Below are 11,646 nucleotides of genomic sequence, written 5' to 3'. Positions count from 1 at the left end.
TCCAGTGCTACTGTGTCTCCCTTAATGTTCCCTATATATACAGACACGCACTGCCATCTAAGACCATCGAGTCTGTCTGCCTGTAATAGTCTTCCCTCAGATATACACTTGGCTCTCACATTCTTTAGGTTTTACTCAACTGTTACTTTCTCAGTTAGGCTTTCTGTGACTATCTTATTTAAAAGTACAATACCCTTTCAGTGCTTTCCGATTTTATTTTTTCTCAATAGCACCTGTTGTTTTCATATATATATATATATATATACACACACACACACATATACATGTATATATACCCATATATATATACATATATATCCTTATATGTATGTGTGTGTGTGTGTGTATCCCTCTTATTTTACTTATTTTGTTTGTTCCTGTCTTTCTGTACTAGAATTTGAGCTCCATAAATGAAGGCATATTTAACTGTTTTTGTTTACTGATGTATCCTATACCTGAAATAAGGTATGGCATCTAGCAGGCACTCAATAAATATTTGTTGAGGAAATGAATTTATAGATAAGTGAATAAAGGAGTTAATGGAGTTAACTAGGAGCCTCTGGATGGATCAGAGTGATCAGAATTTAGCGGCAAAAGGCTGGTGGACCCTGACAACTCATTCCCAGGGACGTCCACAGTCTGCTCATATTCATGGTTATACACACACTTTGCAGATTCTTTCTTAGTTATTTCCAATATTTGCATATCTATATCCAGGTGGCCAGAGAGTTTCTGATGAGTGATTTCTAAACGCCATTTGTTTTAAGCAATGTCTGTTATCATCCCGATTTTCTGATAAAGGGGAAAATCAGATCAGGGTCATGTAAGATCAGTGTAAGGTACAGTGGTTAAGAATATAGTCATATGAGAGTTTGAATCCTGTTTCTGCCACTTATTAGTCATAAGACCTTAGGCAAGCTATTTAGTCACTTAGTTAACCTCCATTTCTTCGTATGTACTGTGTGATTAATCATACCGACTCACAGGGTTGTTGAGGGACTCCATCAGTTAACACATTTAAAGCATCTAGAGAAGTTCCCAGCACACAGTAAGTTATTCAGTACCTGATAATTATTGTGGTCAACACAAGGGTGTTTTTCATTCTTGACCACCTCAAGTTCTGCTCTACCTCTGGTGCCAATCATGAGCTCCACCTTTCAGCAGACCTACCATCTGACACAAACATCTGCTTCCTCTTTCCGCCATTATGCCCACTCTTCCCCCTGCCCCTGAACTAAAGCTTCAGGCTGTTTCCCTGGGAAGTGCAGCATCAGCCCTAGTCCTGAAACTCCACTGAGTCCTGCAGGAAGCTTGATAAGAGAAGCCCATAGAGGCACCAATGAGAGAGAATCGGAGGTAGGCTCTTAGGGCCCAAGTTGCATTTTTCTATCTCCTTCTCTTCCCCTTCTTTTATCTTTTCTACTCATTTGTGAAGGAGGCCAGGGGGCCGGGAGACTCCTTCATTATCCAAAGAGAGATCCTTAATAGGGTTATAGGAATGGATCACAGGATAGCAACTATCAGAGACAAAGACTCTCTCACCAATATCAACCAACAACCCCTTCTTGCCATGGGTGAATCAACTTCGCAGACATTTATGGAGGAATCAGGCATCAAATCTAGACCATCACAGTTATCCTGCTGGCAGAGCATAGGAGCATAACAGACAAGAAGAGACCTCACTCGTTTCTACATTTCCCAGAGCTATATGAACTGATCTTACCCTTTACTGGTTTTTTTCTATTACCTTGGAACAGTGAAAAAACAAGAGCCAAGGCATAGAAAAGAACGGAAATAACAGATATTTTTCAGAAGGGAACTTTAATAACTCACTTTTCAAGACCCAAACCACTGTGTCATCACCTCTGAATTAAGCCCCAGCTGTTGTGCCAGACAAACTCCAGCTTCAAAAATAAGAGGCTTGAGTTTAATCAATGTATTTTGTCTGACTCAGTAGACAATTTTCCTCCTTATTGAAAGAGTCTCTTTGTCATCTACAGGTAAACCAGACTGATGGAGAGGGGAGAAGGTGGAGAATTCAGTAGGATGTACCACAACTGCTTAGACCACAGTTCAGACACATTTCCCTTATTGTTGGAGGCAGTGGTCACATTAGTGGAGTGTGAAGAACAGGATTTACACACACATGCACGAGCGCGCGTGCGCACACACACACACACACACACACACACAGGTGTTTAAACCAGCACAGCAAGTCCTGTATAGTATTTTTGTAGTCGAAAGCTCTACCACTGAGCCCTACCCTGATGAATATATAGGATTTTTGAATGAGCCAATATCTCTAAAGTTTTCAGCAGTTAAAGTTCCAGCAGACCCTGGAGAACCTAAAGGCAAGGTTCAACTGACAGTAGAGTTGACAATAGAATTTAAGAGGCTGATACCTGAGCCTCTGTTGATGCATGAAAATGGTTATAATCTCAATTCTAGTAAAATAACTGTTTCTAAATCACCATCATAGGATGCATAGGGCCTTCCATCAGTTGAAAAAGCTGTTATTTTCATAGCTTCCACTTCTCCAAGAGAGTAATGGTGTGGGGGTTTTTTGTTTGGTTGGTTGGTTGGTTTTTTTGTTTTTGTTTTTTTGATTTTTAAAAATTTTTGTTTGTTTGTTTTTGGAGAAAATCTTCTCAGCATCCAGGCAGAGAAGTCTTGTAACTGTTTTGCAACTCTGTATTTGGTGGGGTAAGGAATTCAGATATGCAAGACTGTTTTTATCAACTGACTTCAACTTAGAGAAAGAACTAACTGATCATGGGCTGTGACTGCCCTGGTTACAAACAATACACTGTAATTCATTCCAACCCAATCACTTTTCAGGGCATAAAGGCCTGGAAAACTATGCTAAAAGGGCATTGAATTTATCCCCTTAGCGGTGAAGAGCTATCAAAGTTTTTTGAAAAAGAAAGTCCAGAGATCACGTTGGAAGCTCTGTGGCCATGGGATTAGAATGTTAATGCAAAACTCTAGGCAAAGGAGGATGACTAGGTACTATCAATTTAAAAAAAAAAAGAGAGAGAGAGAGAGAGAGAGAAAGGAGAGATTCAGAAGTCAATTTTGTGGTAGAATAGACAGGAATTAGCAACTGATCAAATTGGAGGTTGTTTAATTTATGGTGTTATCAACTGCACTGACAACATGTGAGGCCATTCAATGCAAGAAGCACACAAAAACATTTTTTTTTCTATTGAGTAAGAGAAATCCGGACCAAGAGTCAACAGATCATTAGGCTGCAGGAAACCTTGAGAGCTTGCCTCTCACGTAGGGCTACCTTTGGAAAAGGAGAAAATCTGTGGCCCAAAGTTGTAAAAGAAAGGAATGTCACAAGTTTCCTTAAGATATCACTGTTGGGTGCCTGGGTGGCTCAGTCGGTTAAGCGGCCGACTTCAGTTCTGGTCATGATCTCACATCTTCGTGAGTTCAATCCCTGCATTGGGCTCTGTGCTGAAATTCGCTCATATTCTGTCTCTCCCTGTCTCTCAAAAATGAATAAATGTTAAAAAAATTTTTAAGATATCACTGTTTGAAAATCTTTCATGGTAAGAAAGATCAGACAAACTAAGAAACTGAAAAGACATTTATCATGTGGCCTGAGAGTCATATTCCAAGGGAGGGGACCAGCATTTCATGAGTGTCCTCAGAATCTCTGACCCTAGCAGTTCAGTGTCGTTAAACACACGAATGCACTGAGCCCCAGTCATATATTAGATGCTGGGGATACAAAAACAAGTGAAAGCAGACCTGACAGTCCAAAAGCATCGTGAGAATATGTCTAGGTGGACTTTGGGGCTATCTTCAGTCAGGACATCTCTCTGACATACTGCAGGGCAAGGTAGATGGTTTTCTGTGTGTTCTCAAAGTCCTTCTACATATTCCTTTCACTTCATTAACCACAATGATTTAGCACTATTTACTTATGCATTCATCTCCTCCTAAGGACTGTGAGATTGCAGGGTCCAAGGGCCATGTCTTTCCCACCTTTGCATTCCCAGCACCTTGAAAAGTGCCTGGCATATACTGGGAGCTCAGTAAATGAACTGGTCTTGACTTAATCTTTAGATAAACTTATTTCTTCTTATTCTGGAAATTTCTTCTTATTCTGAAAATTACGATCACCCTTCACAGACTTCCCTTATTGAAGCTTAAAGATACTGGAAGTTTTAGCAATTTATTCTGGCTTATTCTCTCGACAGCTTAAACATATTGATAGCTTTTCTCTTCAGGATGGTATAGAGCAAAAGAGCATGGGACTTGAAATCTGAAGACATGAATGAAATCCCAGCTCTATCATTTACTATCTGATAATGATGAGACACCTTCAGCTTTGCCATGTGGGAATAGCAGGAGAGAATAAGAATGCTGTCTTCATAGGATTATTCTGAGGATCGAATTAGGCAATGTATGCTGTAAATTGTCAAGTGATATGGAAATTCTTATTACATAGCATATTGATTACCTGGGATGCCCGCAAAGAAAAATACATAGTTTTTTACCTTCACATAAAAAAATCTTCTTAATTTGATACATATGGAGGGTTGGGGAAACAGTTGGGGCTTTCAACTCTGAAATACAGTAGAATAATATTTAATAATTCCAAATATTGCCAGCAAGAACACATCACCAAATGACAAAATTGTCATAAGTTTTCAGGATTTACTTTAGAGAAACTTTACAAGTTCTTAAATTTGGTTCTCTTCTGGGTAGAGAGAATTTTTATAGCTTAGTTGACAAAGAATGACTTTGAATGGGAATGAGAGCCTTAATCTTATTTTGAAAACATCAGTTGTCTAATTATTATGGGCTTTGTATATTCTTTTTCAATAACTGTGGCAAAGAGAATTTCATAGTCGACGCCTTCTGCAAATATGCTTTTGTGGTAGTGAGAACAAGTACATTTTGCAAAGAAAAATAACCAGATTTAGAGAATTAGACTGACTTGTTGACTCACTGGCTGAATTAAATAATTCCCCCCTCAGACACTTGGCAGAGTGCAAAATCAAGCCCTTCGACTTCATGGCTGATTCTGTTTGCTTTTACTCAGTACATTTTCTCTTACGTCCTGAAATGTGAACTAAAAGTGTTTTGCTACCTAGTGACAGTTATAGATGAGAAAGTTCTTAAGTTTGAACTCCATAAACATAGAAGGAGTCAGGATTCTGGCTGTTTACAGCTTGTATTCTAAATGAATACTTTCATTACTGTCTTCCCGAAGGTGATAAACAACTCAATTAAACACACACACACACACACACACACACACACACAACACCTTCCATAGCAGATTGCACTCTACAGGAGGAAAGAAGTGATGGCAAAGGTAGGGAACACCCTAACTGTGCCTAAACTGTGATTTTATTTGCAATAACATTTAGAAGTTTTATAAAATAGCATACATTTAGTTACAATTAATGATGAGTTTCTCAAGAAAGTAATTTGCCTCATTTAGTAAACTTCTGTAGTGTTCCAGTTACAGGCCAGGCATGGTGCTAAGTGCTCACGAGCAAAAGAAGGGGTTCCCTGTGCTTGTGGAGGTTCCATTTCTTTTTTTGAAAGCTTATTTGTTTATTTTGAGAGAGAGAGAGAGAGAGAGAGCAGGGGAGGGACAGAGAGAGAGGGAGAGATGGAATCCCATGCAGGCTCCTCACTGTCAGCATGGAGCCTAATGCCGAGCTCAAACCCACGAACTGTGAGATCACGACCTGAGGTGAAACCAAGAGTGGGCGTTCAGCCAAGTGAGTTAGCCGGGTGCCCCTGGAACTTACCATTTCAATGAGGAGATAAGCATGAATCAATTGATTATGCTGATGAATATATAACTCTAAATAGAGAAAAACGTTGTGAAAGAAAGGAGTTGGGCCTTTTTGGTAAATTACAAAGAAACCTGTTGCAACCTGGGGGTGCAGAAAGGTGGGCTTTTTTGAGGAGGCAGCATGTGACCTAAGAGCTGAAGGAAGGGTAAGAACTCTTAAGTTAAGGAGGACTACAAATCCATACTGAAGAGACTGTATGTGCCAAGATCCTATGACTGCAGAGAGCAGGGCTTCTTTGAGGAGCTTAAAGCCCTATTTGGTTGAAGCACAGAGTTACTGTGTGTGTTACAAAGAATAAGACGCCTCGAGGAGGAACACTGATGAGAGATATTTCTGGAGCACTAGACAGGGACAAGTGATGTAGCATCACATAGACCATGTCAAAGGTATTGGTCTTTAACATCTTAAGGGGAAAGGAGATGTTTATTTATGTATTCAGCAAATATTGAGAGTGCTTACCATTGCCAGATACTCTTCTAGATTTGGAGGATAAAGCAATGAATGAAAAAAATATATGATCACATTTGTGTCCATCTTGGCTCCAGTGGATTGGCTAGCGGTCAGCACTGATGTCTAGAAATTAGTCTGTAAGTTTTGGTAGCAGTTCACATACAACATGGTAGTGGGTTAATTTACGGTGATGGTGAGGTTGGTGAAATGGAGAGCAGTGGACAGAGCTTTGAGATATTAAGAGGTAAAAATCAGCAGGACTTGGTGGTAGATCCAAAACTGGAGTGAGGAAAGGGAAGCATAATCTCTATCTCTGTGTTTCTTCCTTGAGACCCTGTATTGATAGAGGTAACATTCACTAAGACAGAAAAGTCTGGAAGACAGATAGATACATTTACTTCTCTTGATTGAAAGATCGTGGAGAGTGACCATAAATTCAGGTTCATAAGTTCAGTCTTGGACAAGTTGACCTTCAGGTGGTATTCAGGTGGAAATATTGATTTTCATCATATTAGGGATGGAACTTGAAATCACCAGACTATAAACTCCATGACAGAGGACACTGCATCTCTTTTTGCTCATAATTGGAATTTTATAACAGTGTATCTGGCACATACTAGGTGGTCAACTAAGTATTTGTTGAGTGATGAATACTCAGCAGATGAACCCAGAATTCTTTGAAATTTTCTAATGTAAGCTTATGAAATTGCTCTCCTTTGGGTTCTTCCAGAAATATTACAGGACATTTTGCCTCTCTGTGCAAAAATGGTGAGCAAAATATCAACATAATTAATTTAGGTTAATACAAAAAATAAACGTGATGGAGCATGAATGTGACTTAACCTTGGCAAAGATGGGTTTCTCCTTTGATAGAGTGTATTTCCAATCACGTATATTTCACTATGTAATAATATTAGTGATTGAAAGACATAGGAAGAAAAACAACAAAATAGGGGAAGAGTAAGGACAGGAGGAGGAAGTGATGGGGTCAGGGAGGAGATAATGAATGATACAAGGGTTGTACAGAACAGACACCTCTGAAAAACAAGCCAAGAAGTTTTGCTTCCACTTGGCTGTCTTTGGCATAAATTCCTTATGCCTGATTCTGAGATCAGATGAATGCACTCAACTGTGTATGCGTGTGTGTGTGTGTGTGTGTGTGTGTGTGTGTGTGTTTGTGTGTGTTTTATGTGGTTCCTCTTGTTTGAAGGACTTAAACTAAAAGCTTGCCACCTTCCTTAGTTTTGTCAGCTTAAGCTACTAAAACAGCATACCATAGATAGACGGGGTGGCTTATAAACAGCAGACATCTGTTGCTCATAGCTCCGGAGGCTGGAAATCCCAGATCAGAATGTCAGTGCGGTCAGGTTCCGGTGAGAGCCATATTCTGGATCACAGACTGCTGCCTTCTTATATCCTCCCTTAGTGGCAGGGGCAAGGGAGTTCTCAGAACTCCTAATCCCATCCATGAGGGTTCTGCCCTCATGACTCAGTCACCTCCCAAAGGCCCCACCTCCCAACTCACCACCTTTGGGGGTTCAGATTTCAATATATGAATTTGTTGGGGGGTTGGGGAATAAACATTCAGACCTCTGCAGTCCTCAACTCCAATCGTTCATCACAGCAAATTGCTCCTCAGTGGAAATACAAAGGTGAAAAATCTGGAAGACATCTAGGCACCAGCATTCAGCATTTATTGAGTCCTTTTGTGCATAGAATTGTGTGCTAGGCTACAGAGCCACATGGAAGGAGACACGTGCGGTGCCACGGAAATATTTAAAGTCTAATGTTAGCAATAGGCTGCTTAAAAACATTATTGTCATTACTATGCTTTATTGATATTAAGATGCAATGTTTCATATTTTACAATCTCTGAAATTTGGATATAGCCCATAATAAATGGCATCTTACCATTGCTGTCAGGCCGCATTCGCAATGCAGTTGTCATTATCCGTACATGGGAAAACCTGATTGTTTTACTAGTGACGTGATTGGACAACTCTGGCAGGTCAAACAACAGGCTGTTTAAAGACCGTCTGAGTAAGGAATACGAGTCCTGGCTGCTGTCTAAAAATCTTCCATGGACATTGTATGGTCAAATCATCACCTACAGAATGTGTGTAATGCTTTGGAAGAAAATTCTGAAGACGATAGAGCAGTGCACCTGTACAAAACTTTTGCACCATCACTGTGCCAGCTGGCACAGAGGACATTACTATGTGAAGGAAAATTTATAATTTAAATCTACCTAGGCTACATCACCTATTGTGTTGAACCATGTTTTCCAAGCATATAATCTTTCCTCCTGGGCATGGATACTGAAAACAATTTATGGAAAATACTTTCAAGGCTAATTCCTGTGAATCAACACAGTACTTTAGGAGATGGAAATGCAATTTATTTTTTCCGGTCAACAGTAGCCTTAGAGTAACAAGTGTCCTTGGGTGACACTGGGCAAAATTCTCTCCAAGGCTCTATTATGACTGGAAAGGTAAGTGCGGACACCAGTAACTTTGAGCCAAGAAGTGACTCAAAAGACTTTCTCGAAATGTGAAGATGTTTTAGGAATATATTAATCAGTTTATTTCACTCATGTTCCCCCTTTCATGCACGCGCAAGTGTGATATATGATAAAATCTATATTCACGTAAGTCTAGAAGACTTCTTTCAGATGGTACCAATAGAAATTCCAGGTGATAAGACAGATTTATGCCCTCACTTAAAATGGCAGCATTTTACCATTACATAAAAGAATGGCATGTCTTACAACCAACGGCATTGTAGATTCAGTGAAATACACTATGATAACCTACACAAAACACCAAACCAGTGACCATCATAACAAATAGACATTAGGGCTTTTTAAAGTGCAACCAGAAAACCTGAAGATAAGCCCAATTTAACAAAAACAAGATGCAATTCAGAACAGGCATGTTTGCCATTAATCCGAGGTTGATTCTTTTAAAATGAAATAAAACTTTCCAAGAAAATTGGAGTCAATAAGGTTTAGCATGAGTGATATTCATAGAATATTGCACTACTGTTGTTGGTTTTTTTTTCCATTGCTCTTACCTTCCCAGTCACAATAGAGCCTTGGAGAGATTTTTGCTCAGTGTTACCCAAGGACACTTGTTACTCTAAGGCTACTTGTTGAGAAAAAATAAATTGCATTTCCATCTCCTAAAGTACTGTGTTGATTCACAGGAATTAGCCTTGGAAGTATTTTCCATAAATTGTTTTCAGTATCTATGCCCAGGAGGGAAGATTTTATGCTTGGAGAACATGGTTCAACACAATAGGTGATGCAGCCTAGGTAAATTTAAATTATAAATTATAATATGCTCCTTTTATAGCAGAACTGGGCAAAGATAACATTCCCGGGATACACTATTTACTTCTTTTCTACGTTGGATATTCTACATGTTAACCAAGATCACTGAGACCAGAAGGAGGATATTAAGAGCTGACATTTTTGAGCAATTATATTGCCAGTCAGTAGGCTAAGAGCTTTTCACATATTGCCTCCCTTAAGCATCATGGCTTCTTTAGGAAATACATGATTATACTTGTTTTGGTTGAGGAAACTGAGTCTTTTGGAGGTGAATTTTCATAAGTTCTCTTCGCGGGTAAAAGGCAGAGCTGGACTTCTTCTCCAAAACAAGTTCAACTCCAGGTCTTCGGACCTTAGCCACTAGGCAGTACTGCACCTCGTAGAGCCTAGTGTCTAGCTTCTTGGTGAACAGCTCTCACTGAATTTTTATTTCTAAAGTTACGCTCTCAACTTTTAGCATGGGTGACTATAAAAAATATCTAACCTTTTGACTGTTGCTTCTGCACAAGCTGCTTATCAGTTAATACCCCTACACAATGTCTCCTGTGGGGAACTCCTCCCCCGCCCCACCTCCAGACTGGCACCAGGAAAAAAAGGAACCATTCCCTTCAAAGAATTTTAAAGATTATTATCTCAACATATAAATTAATCCATTTCTCTGTTCAGCAGATTATTCCTATTATTGCTTACATTTTTCCTTAAGTACACCCTTTTGCGTACCTTGGAATAAGGCAAGGAGTAAACAAATCCTAAGTGTAAGAGCTTTCTTCCTACCAGATATTGACAAGCCTGGTCAATATCCTAGGAAGTCCACAGTAAATCTGAAACCGACAAATTTGCAAAACATTACTTAGAATTAAAGTGGGGAAATCACATTTATCCTGGCTAGAATTCTTCCACTTCAGAAACTTTTCCCAGCTCCCCAAAAGTTCAAGGGTCATAAGAACAAGTATTTAACCCAGTTGTTCGATCTACCATCAGGTAGATCTCAGGGATCTCTTGTATAGTTCCTGACAGCCCAAAACATTTGCAAGGTCTCTGCATATTTTCTTCCCAATATTCTTTACTTCATTTATTTATATACTTGTTTAATTGATACAAATGTTCTTATTGAGCATCTTTTATGTGGCAGACTCTGGGCTATTGCCTGGCATTATAGAGGTGAATGAAACACACCCCTACCCAGAGAAGTTCACAGTCTGATTGAACAGGTAGACACATAAAAATCAAGTTACCTTTAGAGGGGTCTATACTTCATATCTGATTGCTTATCCTTCCATTTAAAATTATTGATTCCTTGGGGCATCTGGGTGGCTCTGGCTCTTGATTTAGGCTCAGGTCATGGTCTCACAGTTTCCTGAGTTCGAGCCCCACGTTGGGCTCTGCGCTGACCCTGCAGAGCCTGATTGGGATTCTCTCTCTCTCTCTCTCTCTCTCTCTCCCCTGCTCATGCTTTCTCTGTCTCTCTCAAAATAAATAAACTTAAAAATTATTAAAATTGCTGATTCTTCAAGTTTGAAACTGAATGGAGTCAAAACCTATCATCACAATGAACCCAAAGTAAACTTGACTACAGCCTGGGTTTGTTTCATTTGTCAGGGCACTTGGATCCTCATCCACTGATTGTGAGCACAGTTGGGGCAAATGGGAACTATCCTTTACAAATCACAACTTCTGTGCAAGGATTAATGGCCTTGGGAACTGGCTCCGAATATATGATATCATGAATCCTCTTAAACCTAAACTGACTTTGACTCCTTATCTCCTTTTGCAGCCATGACTCTGATTGCCCAATGTGCTGATGCTTCCCCACATGTATCTGAGGTTCCCTCTCTAGCAGCTTCTTTTTCCTTGCAAAAAGTGGTTGCAATGTTCTTGAAAGGAGCTACATTGGTTGCATTAAAGCTGAGTCATTAGAAACACAAGCCCTGTTGTGACTACTACAGGAAACAGGGCAGTACTGGATGAGCACACAGTGGGTCTCGTTCTGATTCCAGCCCTGGGGATCATATTGGTTCTCTGTGGTTGAGAGTTCTC

The sequence above is a fragment of the Herpailurus yagouaroundi genome, unplaced genomic scaffold (genome assembly GCF_014898765.1).
Source record: "Herpailurus yagouaroundi ecotype Mexico unplaced genomic scaffold, PumYag 67793, whole genome shotgun sequence".
Classification (NCBI taxonomy): Eukaryota; Metazoa; Chordata; class Mammalia; order Carnivora; family Felidae; genus Herpailurus; species Herpailurus yagouaroundi.
This window is presented reverse-complemented; position numbering follows the sequence as displayed.